This window comes from Poecilia mexicana, unplaced genomic scaffold (assembly GCF_051168715.1).
Source record: "Poecilia mexicana isolate PSO_F unplaced genomic scaffold, ASM5116871v1 scaffold_23, whole genome shotgun sequence".
NCBI classification, from domain to species: domain Eukaryota; kingdom Metazoa; phylum Chordata; class Actinopteri; order Cyprinodontiformes; family Poeciliidae; genus Poecilia; species Poecilia mexicana.
The window spans coordinates 9,857,147-9,876,396 of NW_028263392.1; the positions used below are offsets into that span (position 1 = coordinate 9,857,147).

Genomic DNA, 19,250 nt, shown 5'->3' on the forward strand with positions numbered 1-19,250 from the left:
ATGTTTTACATTGGGACACTTTTAAGGTAAAAATCACTTTTCAGAAGCCTCACCAAAGCAGCATGGTTCCCTTCAAAGATGATCCCCCACCTCCCCAGCTGTTACAGATTTACAACAAAATGATACAAGCAGAAAATAACTTCTGAAAGTTAAAGTGAAAGCACTTGGAAAAAAACTAAATACTTTATGGTGTTGGCACTCTACACGAATGAAAACAATCTCCCATCACTCTGAAAGTGACCTTTAAAGGCCAAGGAATGGGAGGGTTGAACATTGACTTTATGCTACTTTTTGTTTAAATTGCACTGGAAAGATTCGCATTAAGGACACAAGCTGCACAATCAATCAGGGGCCATGAAGTATATTGTACCTATTAAAACTGTACAACCAGAAAAACTCATCCAGTATGGATGAGAGTTATCCACAGGTCACTTTGCCAAATCTCCAATGGCTGAAATGAATGTTCTTTCACTAGATGACTGGCATCTAGTTTGTCTAGAGCGATATATTCCAATTGTTTTGAAATTCAGATCAATTACTGTTTTGTCTCCCAGTCTAATTTAACACATGAACAGTCAAGAATGATTTTTTTTAAACATTTTGTTTAATTCCTTAAAACAATATATTAGGGACTCTTGAGAGTACCTTTGAGTAATTCATACCTAATTAGAAATTGCTGTCATTTGGCATGGAGAAGTAATTTTGGTTGCACTAGCTGACATAACACAGAACAGTTTTAGTGTAAATGAATGTCAGTAAATGACAGGAAGGAGGAAAAGTTTGTCTTTTTATACACTGAATGTAAACCATTGCTAAAGTGAATTCTCGTGTGGTTGGGGCTCACTTGTTTTTTTTTTTCATTCTTTCTGTCTTTTGTGTATTGATGAGAAGGGAAAAGTTTGGGATGTAGCTTCTCACAATGTAACCAAGTTAAATGAGTGGCAGGTGGTAAAAGGTGCATGTGCTTTGTTCACAGAGAGGAAGGAATGTGATGGCAATCACGCCCCTGACGAAACAATTATCCCCCCTCTCAGTCTGCTGCCACATCTGACACACAGGGCAAGATGAGAGTCCGCGATCACCTTTCAGCACCTCCATTTTTCTCCTGTCTTCGCCTCTCTGCCTCAGATTTTGTCTTCTCTTTCACCTAGCCATCACTGTAATTAGTGCTTCTGTCATTTGCTCTGACACGGGTGCTCACGCTACTTTGTGCATGTTTCTGTCACGGAGAGCTTTAGAGAAGGTGGGTGTGCATTGGGCCTCTAAGAGCGTTTGTTTGTCTGATGGGGGGGATAAAGCAAAGTAGCAATAGGTTGACTCTTTGAGCAATTGATTCTCAATCGCTGAAGAAGCGTTTTCCTTTTTTCTTTTCTTTTTTTTCTCTCCACCAATTCAACACATGATTAAAGGCGGTGGGGCAATTACTATTCATCTGGAAGAAGACAGGAGGGACAAGCCTACAAAGAGTGTGAGAATCAATCCATGATGAGCTGTTCTCCTCTCCTATTTCACACTTTATCCTTCATCCTTACAAGCTCTTTTTCCTGCCTTTCCTCACTTTGTGCTTTTTCCTCTTCAGATTTGCTATTTCTGCCAGTTTTCTCTTTTGGTTATTTGTTAACTGTTTGACGATATGACCAAACACTATCATCATTTTTACCACAAGCTCATTAAGGGTGTTGCTTGTTGTTTTATCAACAAACACCGATCCAATAATGTGCATTAGGACACCTCTATGTAAAATAACTCGCATAGGATCTCAAAGGACAAGTACAAAATATTGTGCACCATTGAACAAGAAGCATTATATATTAATACCCATTTTCACATTTCTTGTTTAAGGTGTTCTTAAACATTTAAGGAAAAAGTTTATTTCCCTTAACATTACTCCAAAGCAACCAGTTGACATTATAAAAGGCCATTCTTGTACAGTAATGCACAAGAATTACACTCTAAGCAGCGGTTGGATTTTTTTTTTTTTTTTTTTTTACAGCAATCAGACCACAGAGTGGAGTTAGAGATTTTAGAAATGGTTGCTGTAAGTGCTGATATCCAGCTTTGCTTTGCATCATATTTGAGGTTTAGCTGATTGAAGCTCTTCATCCAGACAGAGGAATGTGTGGGAATAAGGTCGTATTCACTCAGTGTAATTGCTTTTTCAGGCAGGACCGTCCCAGGTCTGCTTCTTGTGGCGCATGCATCTGTCCCAACTCATTAAACTCAGCAAATTGTCTGTTGGTGATTTCATTTAGTTCTTGTGATTGTTGACAGTTGATGTGGGATGAGAATAAAACGAGGCAGGGAAATGTCTCGTTAACTGGAAGTTTGTGGACACAAACGTCTAAATTATAATTGCAACAAATGGAATAAAAAATGAACTACGTCTTGTGGGCATGCAAATGATTTATATACAGCCAACAAATTCTGCTCATTTATAATAATCAGAAAATCCTCTTGCTTGCCTTATTAGCTATGAAGTGTAAAAATAACAGAGTTAACATGTTTATTTGTTCCTTTGATAAACATAAGTTGGAAAGAAACCCAAGGGTCGAGACTTTTTTTTATTATTCCAGAATCAAACAGGACAATCCTTGTTCAAAATTGAGAGGCTTACACTCTCTTCCTCTACGCAACAGGAAAGCATGACCAATTAAAGTTTATTTCTCTTCACAGAGCTTTGCACGGCTAGGGAAAGACAAAGGTAGACAGGCACTGAAGTCGGCATGAACAGATTAAAAAGAAACTGTGCTGCATGAGAACAGGAACTGGAAAGTCTGGAGAATTGTGCTTGCTCAAATATGCTGTGGGAGTCTTAATGTTTTCAGTACCTGACTAAAATATTTTCTGAAACGGTTATTTCTGCTTTATAGTCTTGAATTATTTGATTGGCTGTTTGATTGTTTGCAAAAGATTTGATAATCTATATTTGTGGCCATTTTTTAGTAAAGACAAGACAGAAAAGGACTATAAATGTCCAACTTGTTGTCATATTGTGGTATTTTGAGCATTTCCTCCTCTGGAAACTTGTGAAAAACATTTGATAGTTCACTCTACTGAGGATATTTTTTGCACTGCGGGGGACACATAAAACAAGGTTATGTTCATAATCCAGTAGTGGGCACAAATCTGTTAAAAAAAAAATTGCATGCTGGACATCCCAATGAACACGTTGCATTACTAACAGGCATTAAAAGTTTCATCTCAACTAAATTTAAGTAATTAGAAAATATACTCTGAGATTGTAAGTGGTGGTGGTTGTACAGCAGGCGATGCTAATCGCTCTTTGTGTACATCTCATTATACGGGACGGAACTAAAGCAAATCACCGTCCTGAAACAATTAAATTATGGGCATGCGAAGTGAAATCAATTGTCAATTATACTATCATGTCACTTCGTCCAAGGAAGCTCCTTTGTTAGTGGGTCTTTCAGGCCAGCATGTAGCCATGGCGATTTTGCTCGTGGAGCAAAAGTCACCTCAGTTAAAAACAAGAAAAAGATTGTAACAGCAGAATTAAATTGCATGTTTAGGATCTTGAACGGTAAAAGAATGTAATAAATTACCCCTGAGAGTGAAAACATGATATGTGTAATGAATGAGAAATTTGATTTAGCATCAGGGAATTCTACAAAACCACATGTTGCATTATTGAATATCACGCAAGACACCGAGTGATTAATTTGAGATAATAAATGCACAAATTGAAAGTAAAGAATATATTTTGGGTCCGTAGTTAAAGAAAGTGACCTTTCAAACATATGCTGATGTCAATTTACTATTTAATTAAGGTTTCATGACCTGATGAAGCTTAGAGGGCATATAAAAGGACAAGTCAAAGGGATATTTGCATAACTATAATATTCTTTGTGCTCTCTGTACTTGGTACGGAAGATGTCACAGACAATGTACAGGGCAATGAACCGCAAAGGCACATCGTGCCTCATTCAAAGAGTAAGTGATCCGTCGATTGCTGCGATAAGCAACTTTAAATGTTAAAATGAAAGGCGACTGATATCTTTAAGAAATGCCGAAGAAAATACCCATAATGCAATGTGATGGTATGATTTGTGAACCCAGGCCTCCTGGGCCTTTCAGACACAACTATTTGAAATTTTAAACCGTGCATTACACAGCAAAAATATTGGCATTGGCCCTTGATATTTTTGCCTGTTATCTTTGTTTTGCACATTTACTTATAAATCACCTTTTCCACCTGGGCAGGGTTTAGCAGTGCACTGCTAGTTTTACTAATGTGAGGAACAAAGCGTGCTCACAGCAATGCATCTCAGGAGGTGTGCTTGATTTTTATGGTCTGTCAATGTTTCCTTTGACTGCCTGTTGCAGTGAAACCATGTAATGCTGTTAGTCAGCTTTAACTTTTAACACTGTGAAAGTTCCCCCCGCCCCCACTTTCCTGAGCTCATCTTCAAACAGCTGTGGTACAAACCTAATTCTCCCTATCAGCACAGCCCTGGCCCCTTCATGTTTGGTATTATATGAGGAAGTACTCTAGCCCAAATTTCATTTTTTGAAAAATGGGAGGGGAAAATCAGCAAAGCATGCAACAGGGGAATATTGAGCTATTTAATACTCTGTTTGCAAATGGTTTTCTTGAGCTTTATCACCAGTGTTCCTCTATTTTTGTAGCAGTAAGTGTAAGAAGGTGAACTACATGTTAGGGTGAAACAATTTGAAGGCAGCATTCCTTTAAGTTTATTTGTTATTAAACAAATAAAAAATAGTTTTTCTTTAATTTCACGAAAAATAGCAATATATATTCATAAAAGTTTATAAATATTTTTTTCCACGAGGGTCGATTGTTGTGGAAAAGCAAGGTTACTGATTTAGATCAAAGCAAATCCATGTGTTAAAATGGCCTAGTTAAAGTCTGACTAAATTCCCTTGAGAAGCAGGCAAGATTTGACAATTGATGGTTTTTCTGTCTAATTTGATTGAGTATAAACTACCTTGTGAATGTGATCTGCCCTTTTAGATGTGATTATTTTCTAACAAGTTTTTTCTATTTTTATTTTTAATCTTCTTTGACTTTTACTCATAAGATGAGAACTGTGGTTGATGCGATTCAGAAATTTTCAAGTACATAACATGCAGCTGAAGAGCATGCAATTGTCCAAAATGAAAGTTGTAAATCATATGGATAAATAGTGAAGTTACACTCTTAAATTCTTGATGTAATTCAATGTAAAGAATAATACTGTAGTGTTTCTAAGTACTTTGATCAACATTTACAATGAGTACAGCAATTAGATCAACTACAACTGAACGCCATCATACATTATTCAACAATTCAACCAACTGTCAAGAGATGCCACATTATAAATTGCCTGCCATTTATGTGTTATACATTCACATGCTTTCAAACAATTTCTAAGAAATTTACTAAAATGCTGCACAGCCCCAAATGCTACCAATAGCTACAATTTGCTGTTAAATGGTAAAAACCTGCAATTACCCAGCTTTTGCCGTCGTCTTGGCTTTTCTGTTTGCTTCACAGTATACAATCAGAAATCACATTCTTTAATATTCATGCGGCATCCGTTCAAGTGTGCTGCTCTTTCTTGTGATGGCTGGATAACTTGATAGATGGATGGATACTTACGTATGAACACATGTATAATAATCAGTGGCGAGCTGCCGGGACCTTTCGAATATTCAGAAAAGGCCGAGAGCTGAAATAAAATTTAAAAAAAAGAAATAGAATATATATGACTGACTACAAATAAAAATTCTATTTTAATTGAATTAACAACTAAGAAATAAGAAGCAAACATTTGCAAACTGCGTCTTGGGTGTTGGCCACAAAACAAACACCCTTTTACCCCAAATGAGAGAGAAATCATTGTGGTTAAAGAGCGCAATTTTCATTTCATCTAACCTGGAGTTTTTCCTTTCCCCTTTTCCAGATGGGATTTTTTTAAAATGCCAACCAGGCCTAATCGGAGAAGAACCTTTCTGCTTGGGCTGCATCCATGGTGTCCTGCAGTGCCCACTGGACTGCAGGCCTGGTGGCTGCGCTGTTTTCAAGATGGCTCTGCAGGTGAGGCTCAGGTTCTTTTTCACCTTCCACATAATCACTCTTGCCTGCACAGGTGTCGCTTTTTACCTTCGACCAAGTTCTCTAAGGTTTTCCATAGTCTGGAACTTCTTGCATTTTTTTGAAAATAATGTTTTTGTACTGTGGGGACTAAAAGTGGAGGAAATTTAGGTATTCCTGGTTCCATTGCAGAGCTGTAAGCAGACACATCCCTTTTGTTTTAGCCACAAGTTGCCCCACAACAATTACACAGACCTGCTTTCTTTCTCAGGGTGATCCGGATACTTTAGAGCAACATGAGTTATTTGAAGTAGTGTAAAATCCAAAAAGCTCAAGCAATTTGCATGGACATACATTTGGATGTGCTGTTTTTGCTTAAAGTGGAATTCAAACCTAGAAAATAACTCTACTTACTACAACTGGCTAAAATCCATATCACATTGTAATATAATTTCACAACTATCTATTTTCTTTCTCATTACAAGAAGCAAGTTTGCCAAATTAACCAGCTACTTTAAATCTAAACCTGCCAGAGGAATTTTGGGCTTAAATAATTCACTGCTGGCTAGTTAATCAAATCTTGACCTTCTAATCCTAAACTGTTATTAAATATACGTACTGCCAGTTAAGTTATTAAGATGAGTATTTGAGTAAATGTTTTAAAATGGCTTTCAGACTTCACAGCATTGTTATAACTCTCAGTAATTAACGCTCGCAGCCCTGAATGTGGTCAGAATCACTCAAAGCAACTCGCCTTTGGCTTCTTGAGCAGACACACATTTTCCAGATGACGAGCTCCATGATTGAATGGACACTGGCCTGTAATTAGACTTTAACAATATGCCTGATGCCGTCTGCTCCTCAGCCTCCCCTCACTCTCTTTTTCTCCCTCTCTCCCTCTCTCTCTTTCTCTCCATTTGCCCTCAAATCCACAGACTCAATGGTTTCCATGTAATGACTACTGAGATGGTCATTCTGTCTTATTGACACAGTCTGGACATTATGGCATGTCAGCATCAGGGATCACAGTTTCTATAGTAATGACTGCTGTTGTGGATCACAGTCCCTCTTAATGACCTCAGCTACATTTGAGGAAAGTTGTCTCTTGCTGCCCTTGGTGCTCTGTTCATCCGTCTGTCAGCGAAGTTCTGGAGAGTACTTCAGCAGTTTTTATAATACAATATAATTAACTTTAACATTCAAGCAGTGAAACTACAGTAAACATGAATTGCCTCACAGCCATTTGGAAATATTTTAATAGTCCAAAGTGCTTTTCCAAAAAACAAACATCTTAACTGGAGGTAGAGTAAAACATAAAGTCAAAGCTCATGTTATTATGTTCGTAGGAGAAAATCTTACATCTTACAAAAAAACTGAGCTAAATAACCATAATTTTGGTGCAATAAGTTGTAGTGCCACAAACAAATGAATAACATCTATTTAAAAAAATTCATTATGCTGCCAGCTCACTCTCTTTCTTTCAAGAACACTGGAGCTGTGAGAGTGTGAAGGTTAAAGCAAAAACCTTCAGCCTGACCCACATGTGAAGGTTTATTGTGTATTGTCCATTTATTTGAACACCGCTACGAGAGAAATTTTCTACATCCCACTGGCACCAGCACAAACTCAAAACAGGAATTAGTCGGCATCATGCCGAGCAAGTTGAAAGATTTTTAACTAGCACTCCAGCTACAAACTGCTGTTGTAACCCTAACAACCCAAATACCTCAATACTTGGTTCAACTGTTAACTCAGTTGTTTGGGCCGTTGATTAAGAGAATGCCTTGTTTTAATTCATTTCATGACAGGAGTGGCATTTATATTGATAAATTTAGCTGCCACTTTATACTTGAACCTTGTTTCTTTATTAGAAAAATCCCTAGTTGAGATTTTGTGATGTGGTCAGTCAAATTCTGTTAGTTTTTGTCGGATAAGTTTGTGTTTTTCAGCAGTAATACTGCTTGACTGAATTTCAATCTGCAACCGCTGTATTCAAATAATAAGAGTGGTGGAAACATCAAGTTAAAAAAAAAACAGAAGTTTGCTACTTTAATATCAGTGGAAAATCCTCTTTGCCGTTATGTACAGGAAGGGGAACAAAATAAAACGACAGAATTTAGAGTAGCATACTTGTGTAAAAGTATGCCTGCTTGATGCAAAACACAAACAGAATCTCTTCTCCATGCAGTATGCAAAGCGCTTTTAAAAAAAACTGTGTCCAAGATTCGTCAATGAGCTCAGCTGAGCACAAAAACAGCCTTGATTAGCTTAGCATTCATGATTATAACATGTTTTAGGCACAAAATTAAAAATTCTTAATAAGCAGGTTGAGGTTTGAAATCTTTGCCAAATAAGAGCTGAAGCTCACATCTTGTACGACGACTAAATTGAAACTAATCTTGCCGCAGTGAGGCGCCGTGATTATTTAAAACTGCTACCTGTGATAATGTCTGTATACACCCAGGGGGAGCCATATTTAGATAAGGCTGGAAAAAGAGAATATTATCAGTTTTATTTTCCAATTTTTACACTATTTTCATGAAAGACCTGCATCTTGAGGCTGTACTCGGAGACTGAATGTGGCGAATGTAATTCTGATTGTGCTCTCCTGGGCATTGCATAGGTGACATGACTGAATTTAGCTTTGATGCCTGAGGCCCTGACGGAGTCTGTGCCACCCATGTGCCTCCTAATCTCTCTAAAACAAGACAGTCCCCTGAGCCCGGAGTCCCGTAAATGTGAATTTTAAAATGCACATTTATCCGTGTGGCTTATTTGTGTCTATTTCACTCTGGTCAGTGTGTGTGATTGACTTATGTCCATCTCTCATAGTTCTATGCTTTGTCATTTCTATGAGGAGAGTAGATCAGTCGCTGTTTACATGATGTCTGCAACCATAGCAACAAAAGAACCTTGTAAGAATCTCCACATCCAATTATCTCTCTTCCTCAGGCGTCTTGGACTTACTGTGCTTTCTGCCAGTCCCCAAACGGTCTCATTCAGTTTTACCCTTGCAAACACAACACAACAGAAACACACAGATGTAAAAGACACTCACACACACATTTTTACATGCCAAGACCAAAAATATTTGGTTGCTTTATTGTTTATTTGGTCTACGATTTCAAATTTTTGATCGCCAAACCTGGTGGAGAATTTTTCTGTTTTTGCAAAAGCTTTTTGTACCTGGGTTATGAAAATGTATACTGGACAAAATAAATATGTGTGAGTATTTTGAGTATGAATGCATCTGTGTTAGTGTGGATACATGAGTATGTATGAGTACAAATGAGAAGGTCATTATGCATGTGTATGATAGTGTGATTAATTTGTATGACAGAAGGCTTTCATTCTGTTCAGCGTGTTCAGGTCTTATTTTGAAAGTCTGGAGTGATGGCTTTAAAGATTGGTTCAGTTCCACTAACCATATAGATTATAATGCCTATGCTATTATTCTAATGTGATGTTTAATCAACTTTAAATGTAGGTGGTAAGAATAGAGAAGTGAGTCTCTTATTTGTAAAAATGTTTGCAAGCTTCATTTGAAAATAGGATTCTGGTATAGTTATCCTATCAGGTTTGGCTCAGTTTTTTTAGTAATATGGAACCTACTGGCTGCCTTAAGTTTAAGTTGTAGTGATGGAAAACAGAGTTTTATTTTTAAAAATTTGTGTAAGAGCCATTTCGAAACAATCTACCCGCCAATTATGACGTTAGATTCAGATTAAATATAATTTCTAATATCATTGGCGTCCTCTTGTACATGATTGCTTGGTCTTCAGTAAATGACACAGCATGGAGGTAACTTTAAAACCAGTTTCATGTTTAGACTGTTTTGATTCCAATGAACTTTCTGAGTTATCAAGCATATTAGCTCAAGGTAAACCTTCAACTTGTAAGACCAGAGCCTAAAAATACTTAAGGAAACGATTAGAGTTGTTGCAGTGCGCTCTGCTGTGCTCAGGTTTCAAATTTTTGATTTGAACCTCAGCTAAGCCATCTCTGGTTCTGCATTGAATTGCTGTTTGGTTTGGATCTAAATTACTCTGAATTTTGAGAATTGATGGCACAGATCATATTTTTCCAAATTGAGAGTCTGTGCTGCTATTAAATTTAAATGCTTTTTACCTCCCACGTAACTTTCTTCTATCCTCATTGTGTCCTTTCCTTGTCTAAGATCACTCAAGCTCATCTGCTCCCTGTAAAGATAGCATTTAATTTTACCTTGTAACTCTGAAAGTGTGTCCAGTTCCAGAACAGTTAGGTTTCCTATTGTTGTAGAGGTGATTGTGAAGAAGCTAGGTCAAATGGAAAAAAAAAAAAGCAGCATTAACTTTGAGGATATACGAGTGGCTCACCAGGCAATTATAACAAGATTAGAGGGAGATTTAAGATGTGAGAGATCTTGGATGCTCATGCATAGAGACAAACCAATCTTGCCCTCTTCTACCCACTTTCAAACAAAGCCTGGTAATTTACTTTGGCATATAGAAAGGCAGAGCTTGGCTGGTTTATGTGTTTAGACATGTTGCAACTCAGAAGGCATCCAGCCAGTCACAAATACAGACAAGCTGGCAGCTGGGCGAGTGTCTCCTGTCCTACAATGTACAGCGTACTGTTCAAAACGGTTCAATATGACAGCGTTTGCTTATTCCTGCCTGGACTCAAACTAGTTTACTATGAGGGGCAATCTTTGGATTATATAAACTGAAATTGTCTAGAATTCAGGTGCGTTTAAAAAAAAATTATTAGAGATTATGACAGACATTGTTTTGTATTCTGGGAGCAAGTCCATAGTGGATATGTGGAGGCCCTAAAGTTTTGCTTTAAAGTGTCAAATCAGAGCAACGTAAAAATGATATTGTTTGCAAAACAAAACTTTTGCTATCATTGATAATATTGCACAAATTTATGCAATCACTTCTGTTATGTTTAATATTTTTATTTATCATTATTTTGTAAAAATCACTTTTCACTTTGACATTAAAGAGTTCTTTGTAAACAAAAAAGGTTATGAAAAGCTTTATTTTGTTGATTGCTTTATAACAATAAAAGGTAAAATATCAGAGAGTGAATACTTTTTTTATAGACACTATATCTGCACCACAGTATTAAGTCATCCCAGTAACTTCACCACCTTTTAGTCAATTAAAAGTTAATGAAGTCACAAAATGAGCTTCAGTCTTGGTTGGCACTCTCAAATCCCAACTGACCAACCTTTAATCTATCCCACTTAAAGATGCATGAGGCTTCCCAGCTGAGCTTTAATGGCCATTAGATCTCCCCATGATATAAATCTACACCCTTGTCTGTTTAAAAATGACAAGATGCCTACAAGTTACCAGAATCCAAACTTTCCTTAAGCCTCACCTTTTGTGAGATTCTCAAAGGGACTCTTCTGATTTTGTATTGATTGATGGCCCATTGCCTCGCTGAGTTTTAATGGATGAGTACAAGCGCCAGCATGTCATTTTATTCTAGATTTCTTTTGTCTTCCAAAATCATGGTGTGGTCATGTAGCTTTAAGGAATTTTTTTTTTCTAAAATTCAACTTGAATTTAGCTGATTCCACTTGATCGTGCAATTTAGTATCTGCATTTTTGCTGCAGTTGTTGAAAATCAGTTTTAATTGACCAAAGATCTAAAGTGTTTTTGCTTGTTTTTATTTAAATGCAGGCAGACATATGTCTAAAGGATTAAAAAGATTGGTACACCAACAGTTTGCTTTGTTTATTTTAATAAAAATCAGTATATCACGCAGCACATTTTTTCTCACTATATTATATGGTTAGTTTTCAACAAAAAATGTGATTATATTTTAAATACATTAAAGCAGATTTAACTTACTCTCTGGGACATTGGTCATCATATTTTTGTTTTTTAGCAAGCAACAGTTTAGGAGCATAAATATTTTCTACTATAGGATTTTTTACTTTTTATACCTAAAATCTGTTTGCACTTGTATAAAGAATTAGAGAACTAAGGTTTTATCGCTTCATCTAATTTCTCAGTTGAACATTTTGGCCTCCCTCTGAATTAGGTACCTAAATTACCTTAATTAGGGGTAACCCTTTGAAATGGGATCCAGCCTTAACCTACAGTAAATATATGGCAAACCCTCTTAGCATATTATCTCCTCTTCCCCCCTTTTAAACTTTATTCCTACCGTTTTCTGTCTCTTCTGTGTCCTCCATGGCAGGAAACAAATAGTTGTCCAAAGGCATTTTTTTTATTATTTGTGGATCAATTATGAACACATGGATGTTGTTGGGTTGACAGATGCACAGTCATTGAGTTATTGTAAACATGCCAGTATCATCAATGATTGGAGTCCAAGCCGCAGAGGTCGCTTGAATTATTTCTAAACATATCAATAATGTTTATTAAAGAGACTGGCCTGCACGGCAGACTTTCCCCGTGTTCCGCCACAGATTCATTTCGTATCCAGATGAAATCAATGCGTTAGCCAGCTTATGTAATTTGAGTATGAAGTGAAAGAATTGCCCTTAATGCCCTTATTTTCGTTTTTTTTTTTTCTTTTTTTTTTTTTCAATTTTCACATCAACCTCTTGCCGGCTCCCCACTAGAATTTTAATAGCAGAAATGCAATAGTTACCGCACTGCAGCGAAGGGGACAAATCTTATTGCACATGGGAAACAAGGTCATCCATTTACATTGTGACTCCAGCTGCAGAGCCGATGCTCAAAAGGAAAGGCCGCTATTACCGGCTCCCCCAAGAGGGTATCGGGTCAACTCCCATCGGGCACACATGTAAACCCACACGAATGCAAGCATCCCACAGACAGATGAGGTGGAGCTTTCCCTTTTGACACACACACACACACACACGCACACACACATTGACAGGCATGTTCATCTCAATGACCTCACCTCAATTAGTTGCCTGCATCTTTGTTTTGCTTGCCGTGCCTAATTAGGATGCTCTACCCACTGAGCCGGTGCTTGATGAAATTCATTTATCAAAGGGGGTTGGGACAATGGTTCGTGTCACACCATTAGGATCACTATCCCTCTCATCATCTTTTACTGCTCACTTCTCGAAGATGTTTGATAGTTCTGTGTAAGGGAATGGAAAGGGGGAAGGGGCCGGAGTGGGGAACCGCCACGTGAAACAAAGACCTTAGCGGAGAATCGGTTTTGATTCTGGGCAAAACAGCGAAGTTGTGGTTGCAGGAGACACTTGGATGGAGAAATGAGTTTTGCGGCAGATGGAGGATGAAAGTGGAAAGGAGTTTGTGAAAGATACGTAATGAGGGAGTAGAGGGAGGGAGCAGAAGCCTCAAAGCGTGGTCTGCTCCGTCTTGATATTAAGTGTTTACTTACGATTCAGGAGGAGGAATTTCTTCAAATTACTTTCCCCGTCAGATTGGAGCTTAATTATTATTTTTCATTTAACTTTTACTGTCCAAGAACTTCCTTGATATAAACAGCCATTCTTTCTTTTTTTTTCAAAGGAAAGCTAGCTTAGAAAGTGCATCTTTAAAAGTCAGAAGCTTCACGTGGACAACACAGCACACGAGCAAAACAAGTCGATTCAAAATCAAGCTCTGGCTTTAGAACAGCGGTTGCAGTCTCCAGTTACAGAAGTCATGAGCTTTCAACCCCTGAGCTCAGAATATTAAAGATCATTACGTGACCGAGGGTCATGCAATAAGAAAAAAAAAAAAATGCTGTTTTACCAACTTCAGAAAAGGTTCTAGTTTCTCTAAAGGCAAGTCAAGTCCTGCAGATTATAAGCAAGTCTTTGTAGTTGTTCAAAAAAATCCTGTCAAATGAAAAGCGAGTTTTACCCAGCGAGGCTCTGTGCATAAATTTGTACTGGTGTTTTCGCAACCTTCGGCTTAACAACAACCAAGGAAGCCGATTATAGACGTGTTCTGTTTAATAAATTTGTTATGAAACGTAAAGAGTAGTGATGCATGGAAGCAATCTACAGAGGGAGTGGCATGAATACAAATAATGTCACACTAGTATGAATGTAAGAAAATGTTGCCTAGAATGGCACTCATTTGCTTCACTTTAGTGTTTATTTTAGCCCCTACCTCTGCAGCAGTGGACGGTGTGGACATTAAGGGTGATTATAATTTAAACCAGTTAGTAACACCCTTTACCGAGAGCAGAACAAAGGCAGCTTTACATTTTTTAACGACATTAGTCTCTGGACTGGAAATAAAAATCAGAGATAGACTCGGGAGTAAAGATGAATGCATGTTTTGAAAGCTGTTGCTTCGTCGTCTTTGGCATATTTAAATCGCATAAAAGCAACCGCGTCCTTTTATATCCTCCTGATATTCAAAGCTTTTTAAGAGAAAAACACAAACATTTTCCCGTAGCCTCAAAGCCATAAGTGTTTATATAGAAACAACGCTGGCACATCTCCCTTTCTCCTTGCCGCTTGCTGTCTGTTTCTGTTTTGTTCCCTCCGTTCAGTAAGGTTAAATAGTTTATCTAAATTGCCGCAGGATATTGTGAGTCATTTTTCAAAACATTACCATTTATTTTTCGTGCGGCGCGCAAATTGACGCGAGCAGCAGGGCGGGGCAGCGCGCAGGGACGGAGGGGGGAGACTACCATCGGACCATCAATCACTGCAAAGTAGCCCACAATGACAGGCAGAAGTTCTCAGGCATTTTTTGAATGACTTGATTGATGTGTTTTTGAAGTGCAGTGGGAGAAGATGTCAAACCTGCTCTCTGGCACAGCGCGGCTAGATCACACATCACGGCGCAGCTCTCGGTTGGGATCAGCAGGATACTTTGCAGCAGTCTGCGAGGATCTGCTTCAGGTGTTCCCGCTGAAAGAAGAGGCACGGGTTTACTGAGCGTCTTGTGGTTGTCTCGACAGCTTTGATGGCAGTTGTCAGTCACTTACTGTAGCTTCACCTGCGGTAGCAGCTTTCATAATGGATGTTGCCAATATTGCGTTTTAGCTCTGTCAAATTGTGGGTAGCTTACATTTAGATACAGTTGACATCTTTACGGATATTTTTATATGCGACGACCTATTTCAGAAACTGAAGTTTTGATGTCCTAATCAACATGATGCGGCACAGAACTGCTGAAAATCAGCAGTAGGTGCGAGCATGTTTGAGATATTGTACTTTACTGCAAAGTGGAAGATGCTGTCTAAGTAATATGTTATGTGCTGCAGCATGGAAGCTTCATCCAGATGTGACATTTAGATGCTTTCACCTGCCATTCACCACCTTACTATGAGTCTGAAAGCTATTACACTACACCTAAAGGTCAGACTCAACTTGACACAATGTCAGTTATCGTTTGAAGACTTTTTTTTCTCTTAGAAATAGAAAGAAATTGAATTTAAACACAAAGATTAAGTTTCATTTATTTGTTGTCTTTTCTTATAACAGTCTATGGCCAAGAAAAAGTATACATTTTCCTGATACTTTCCATGAAGTTTTACCCATAAGTCTTTGCAAAGTAGCTTGAGCTCAGTCATGGTGGGCAACAAAAACAATGTTATCTGAATGCACTTGAAACTTTAAAAACTACCCAAGTTTCAAGTCTTTTTGACAGCTTCTAAGAGTTGTTCTTGTTTCCTGTTTAGAAGAAAACATGAGATTATTTTAGAGAAAGTCAGAGTGACAAAACCTCCTGCCTATCACAGAGAACAAGATTAGATTTCTTTGGGTGAGTCTTGGTAACTGAATGAACTGCGAATTTTAGTTGACCATCAAAAAAGCTTTATTTCTCAAGAGTTGCTTTTTATGTTGGCTGTAAAATGCAGCTGGTTGTTTGATATAACAGAATTACAAAAGCGCACACTTAGCAACTGCTGCTAGAAAGCTGATGGGCAGTCTGAATATAAAAACAAACACATCTAGAGAAGAAGATCATTTACCAAGGCAAAAATATATTCTAGCTGATCAAAAGCATCCACCTTTTACTGATTTTAACCATCTGAAGGCAGAAGGTATTAGTTCTCTACTTTTTTTTTCCTTTTCTTTAACAAAAGTACTAAGCTGCCCATTAAAGCAGCATGGAAGCTTCATCCAGACGTGACAGTTAGATGCTTTTACCTGCATCCATTTAATGTTTATTTAACGTTTAAACATAAAAACAACAGGTTTGAAATTATAAAAATAACAATAAGCAAATTTCTATTCTATTCCAGTATTTTGTTCAGACATAATTCTTTATTTATACCTTCAAGTATAAATAGCAAAGAGTGAAAAAATAAAACCTCTACGCTTCATTTTTGTTCATCGTGAAATTCATTAATAGTTTTTTATTATGTTGGTAGAAACCTTAAACATGTTTGGTTGGCAAAAGTTTGTTAAATTCAGGAAATGGCTGTCAGAAATTATAGAAATATTTGCCTGTGGTGTGGATATCTTTGAAGGTTTAATTTGCGTTTTAAACCTGTTCAGAGAAAATGGCCCAGAAAAACTAAATTTCTCAAGGTTTTCCATTATAGGTTGAAGATTGTTTATTCGTGAAGTGCAGATTATGAGATTTTTAAATTTAATCACACATACTGAATTCAGAAAAGTTTAACTGTTTGTCATCATTTTAATCCCATCATTTCATTATTTAAGTCTCCTTTCAGTACAAAGCCTTTTGCATTGTTTGCGTGCAGATCTCCTCTGTTCTGTAGTTACTTTTGCGTAGAAATAACAGAGTTTGTCTGAGAGTCTGAAACTTAAAAAAAAAAAAAAGTCTTCTGAGGAAGCCGCTACGTCTCCTCGCATACCAGATAATCATTATGCACCGTGGCCTTGTGCAGCTGAGAACATTCATACTTTTGTTCTCTGCTCAAGATCCTTTTTCTTTCCTTGATTCTCAATTTCACACCATTCTTTCTCACAGCATAAAGGGTGGCGAGGCAAGGTGACATTTGAAAAGTGCATTTCCCTCTCTTCTCTGTCAATCTGTTCTTTTTTCTCCTAAAGGCTGCCGCGTACACACCCGGCTACACACTGCCATGGTAGAGTGCAGATGGAGAGGGCACATCCTACACTCACCTTTTCTCTGCCCACTGACAATGATGTCTGTGGCTTCCACCAAGCTTGTTTGCCTTAGCTGACCAGAAGTGACCTCTGGTCTCCTACATGACACTCTAGTTGACTGCCTTATAACCCAAAGGGCCCATTAAGAGTTGAAAACAGCAGCAGATCTGTCACATGAACTCCCACACTGAGCTGCACCTCCTATTAAAGGTTGTCAGCACCTATGTAAAGATAATCGATAGATAGTCTCTATCTGATTCCAGCTCGAGCTTTTCACTTTTTGGAGGTGTTTTATTGCACATTTAGACGTCAACACCTTGAATGGGTAGATGTAGATACAGATCAGTCATTTAGAGCGAGGCGTTGGTCAAGAAATCGTCCTAGTCAGATTTGTCAATAAAGTAAATTTCAAGTTGAATGCTTGAAAATATAGTAGCTTGTAATTTTGTTGGGAATTATGTTCCAGATATTACTGTTTTGTTTAGTTCCCTTTGTTGTCCAAATCGGAGTTTGCCTTATGTTTCTGAAGATATATTTAATTTAACCCATATATAATATCGTTTTCACTTTGAACCGCCTTGCTGCTGAAATGTGCTATGAAAAATAAACTTGATAAATATAGATGATAGGTACTTCCCTCAAGATAGTGCAACATTTCTAAAACTCTTCACTGACCTTAAGTTCTGTACTGTACTCTGATAGCTGAGTAGTGAGTTATACTTTACTTTTGAAATGGATGCTTTGGTATACCATTAATAATAATTAAAAGTTTCTCCTTAAAGCTGAAAAGACATTAAATTGATACCAATATTTAGAGCAACTCTTTACTAATTTATGTTACATTTTATGGCAACGGCATCCAGAGACACTATTTTTAAAAAACCTGTTGAGTAAAAGGCTTCAAATTAGCTTTGTCACAAAGCCGTTGCTGTTTGAACGTGCACAGAAACATGCGATCCATTGAACGTTTTCTGCTGATGGCTTGCGAGCACAAGAGGAGAATTGTGCTCAAGGACTTGTTGAAGGTTGCTGTGTGCCGATCTGTGATTGCTGTGTAAATCGATTACAGCAGCACCTCCCTGAGAGGATGCTGTCAGCCAGCACTAAGCACTACTTCAGAGCCCAGGCGTGCGTTTTGAATCGTGATTAAATGTTAAACATTGCATTCAGACATAGATTATCTACATGTGCCGTATGCAAAAACATTCTGACATTCCCTCAAACCACCGTACTTAAAGTCAATCGGGCTTTCAAGTTACTTTCAGCAAGAAGAACACTATTAATCAAGATGCAGTGTTTGGCACAGTTGAGCAGTTGTCTGTATAATGGAGTATTATTTTTTTTTACCTTTAAGCGCAAGGCTGAGATCTCTTCATAACGAGGCTTTGCACTTCTGCATTCATCATTTTATATCGCTTAAACTCCCTCGGCTCTGTTTTGGCCAAAGAAGGCGACACGGTTGATGAATCTCTGCATCGTCCTGCTGACAGCAGCAGGATGCTGGCCAGGTGCACGCCAATGGTGCTCTGGAACAAAGACAGGTATGAAGAGGATGTTGAAAGGGTGAGGGATGTAACTGGGACATGGATTGTGAAAGAGTAAAATGAAAGGTTGAATAAAAGAGAGAGAGGAGTCCCGAGGGACAAGAGGAAAGGGTAGAAAGGGATGAAGAGAATGCGAGCAAAGCCAGGTGAAGTTGTTTTTCCTCTTCTGAGGGGAAGGGAGGGGTGTTTTGTCAGCTCAAACAGACCGAGGGTTATCTGTCTCCCCCAGCTGTGCCACCCAGCTGTCACAAGCCCCTTTGCCTCGTCTCAGTCCCGGCATCCTGGCACTCGGCTCCCTCTGCCCACCATTATCTCCCCGTGTGTGCTCTTCAGATTTACCAGACTTTTCACTCGTATGGAAATGAACGTTTTGAGGTAAACAAAGATGCATCTCAATAAGTCTGTCCTTCTCAAGGCAAATAGGTTCCCCTCTCGCTGCGGGCCATCCCAGTGTGTCCATTCGCGTTTGTTCCTCCCGTCTAATTATTTCGCTGTTTGTGTTAAAACGAAGGCAGATTCGTTTTCCTGGTGGAAGTCACACCAATGCCAATCTGTAGTCCCTGTTGCTGCTTCCACCACCCCAGCCCCGCCGGGTAAGAGCCTCAATTACCCAGAGTCTATCACTGCAAACAGCCACTTTGCAGCCAACCACCTGTGACT

General features: G+C 38.3%; 1 long non-coding RNA gene across 2 annotated transcripts in view; it reads left to right on the forward strand.

Annotated features, from left to right (window-relative positions):
• Positions 1-19,250, forward strand: part of LOC148152500 (uncharacterized) — a 74,798-nt gene that overhangs the window by 44,762 nt on the left and 10,786 nt on the right. For both annotated transcript variants that reach the window (XR_015762115.1, XR_015762116.1), the window contains exon 3: positions 5,925-6,058. This is a non-coding gene — a long non-coding RNA (uncharacterized LOC148152500). The remainder of the gene's footprint in view (positions 1-5,924; positions 6,059-19,250) is intronic.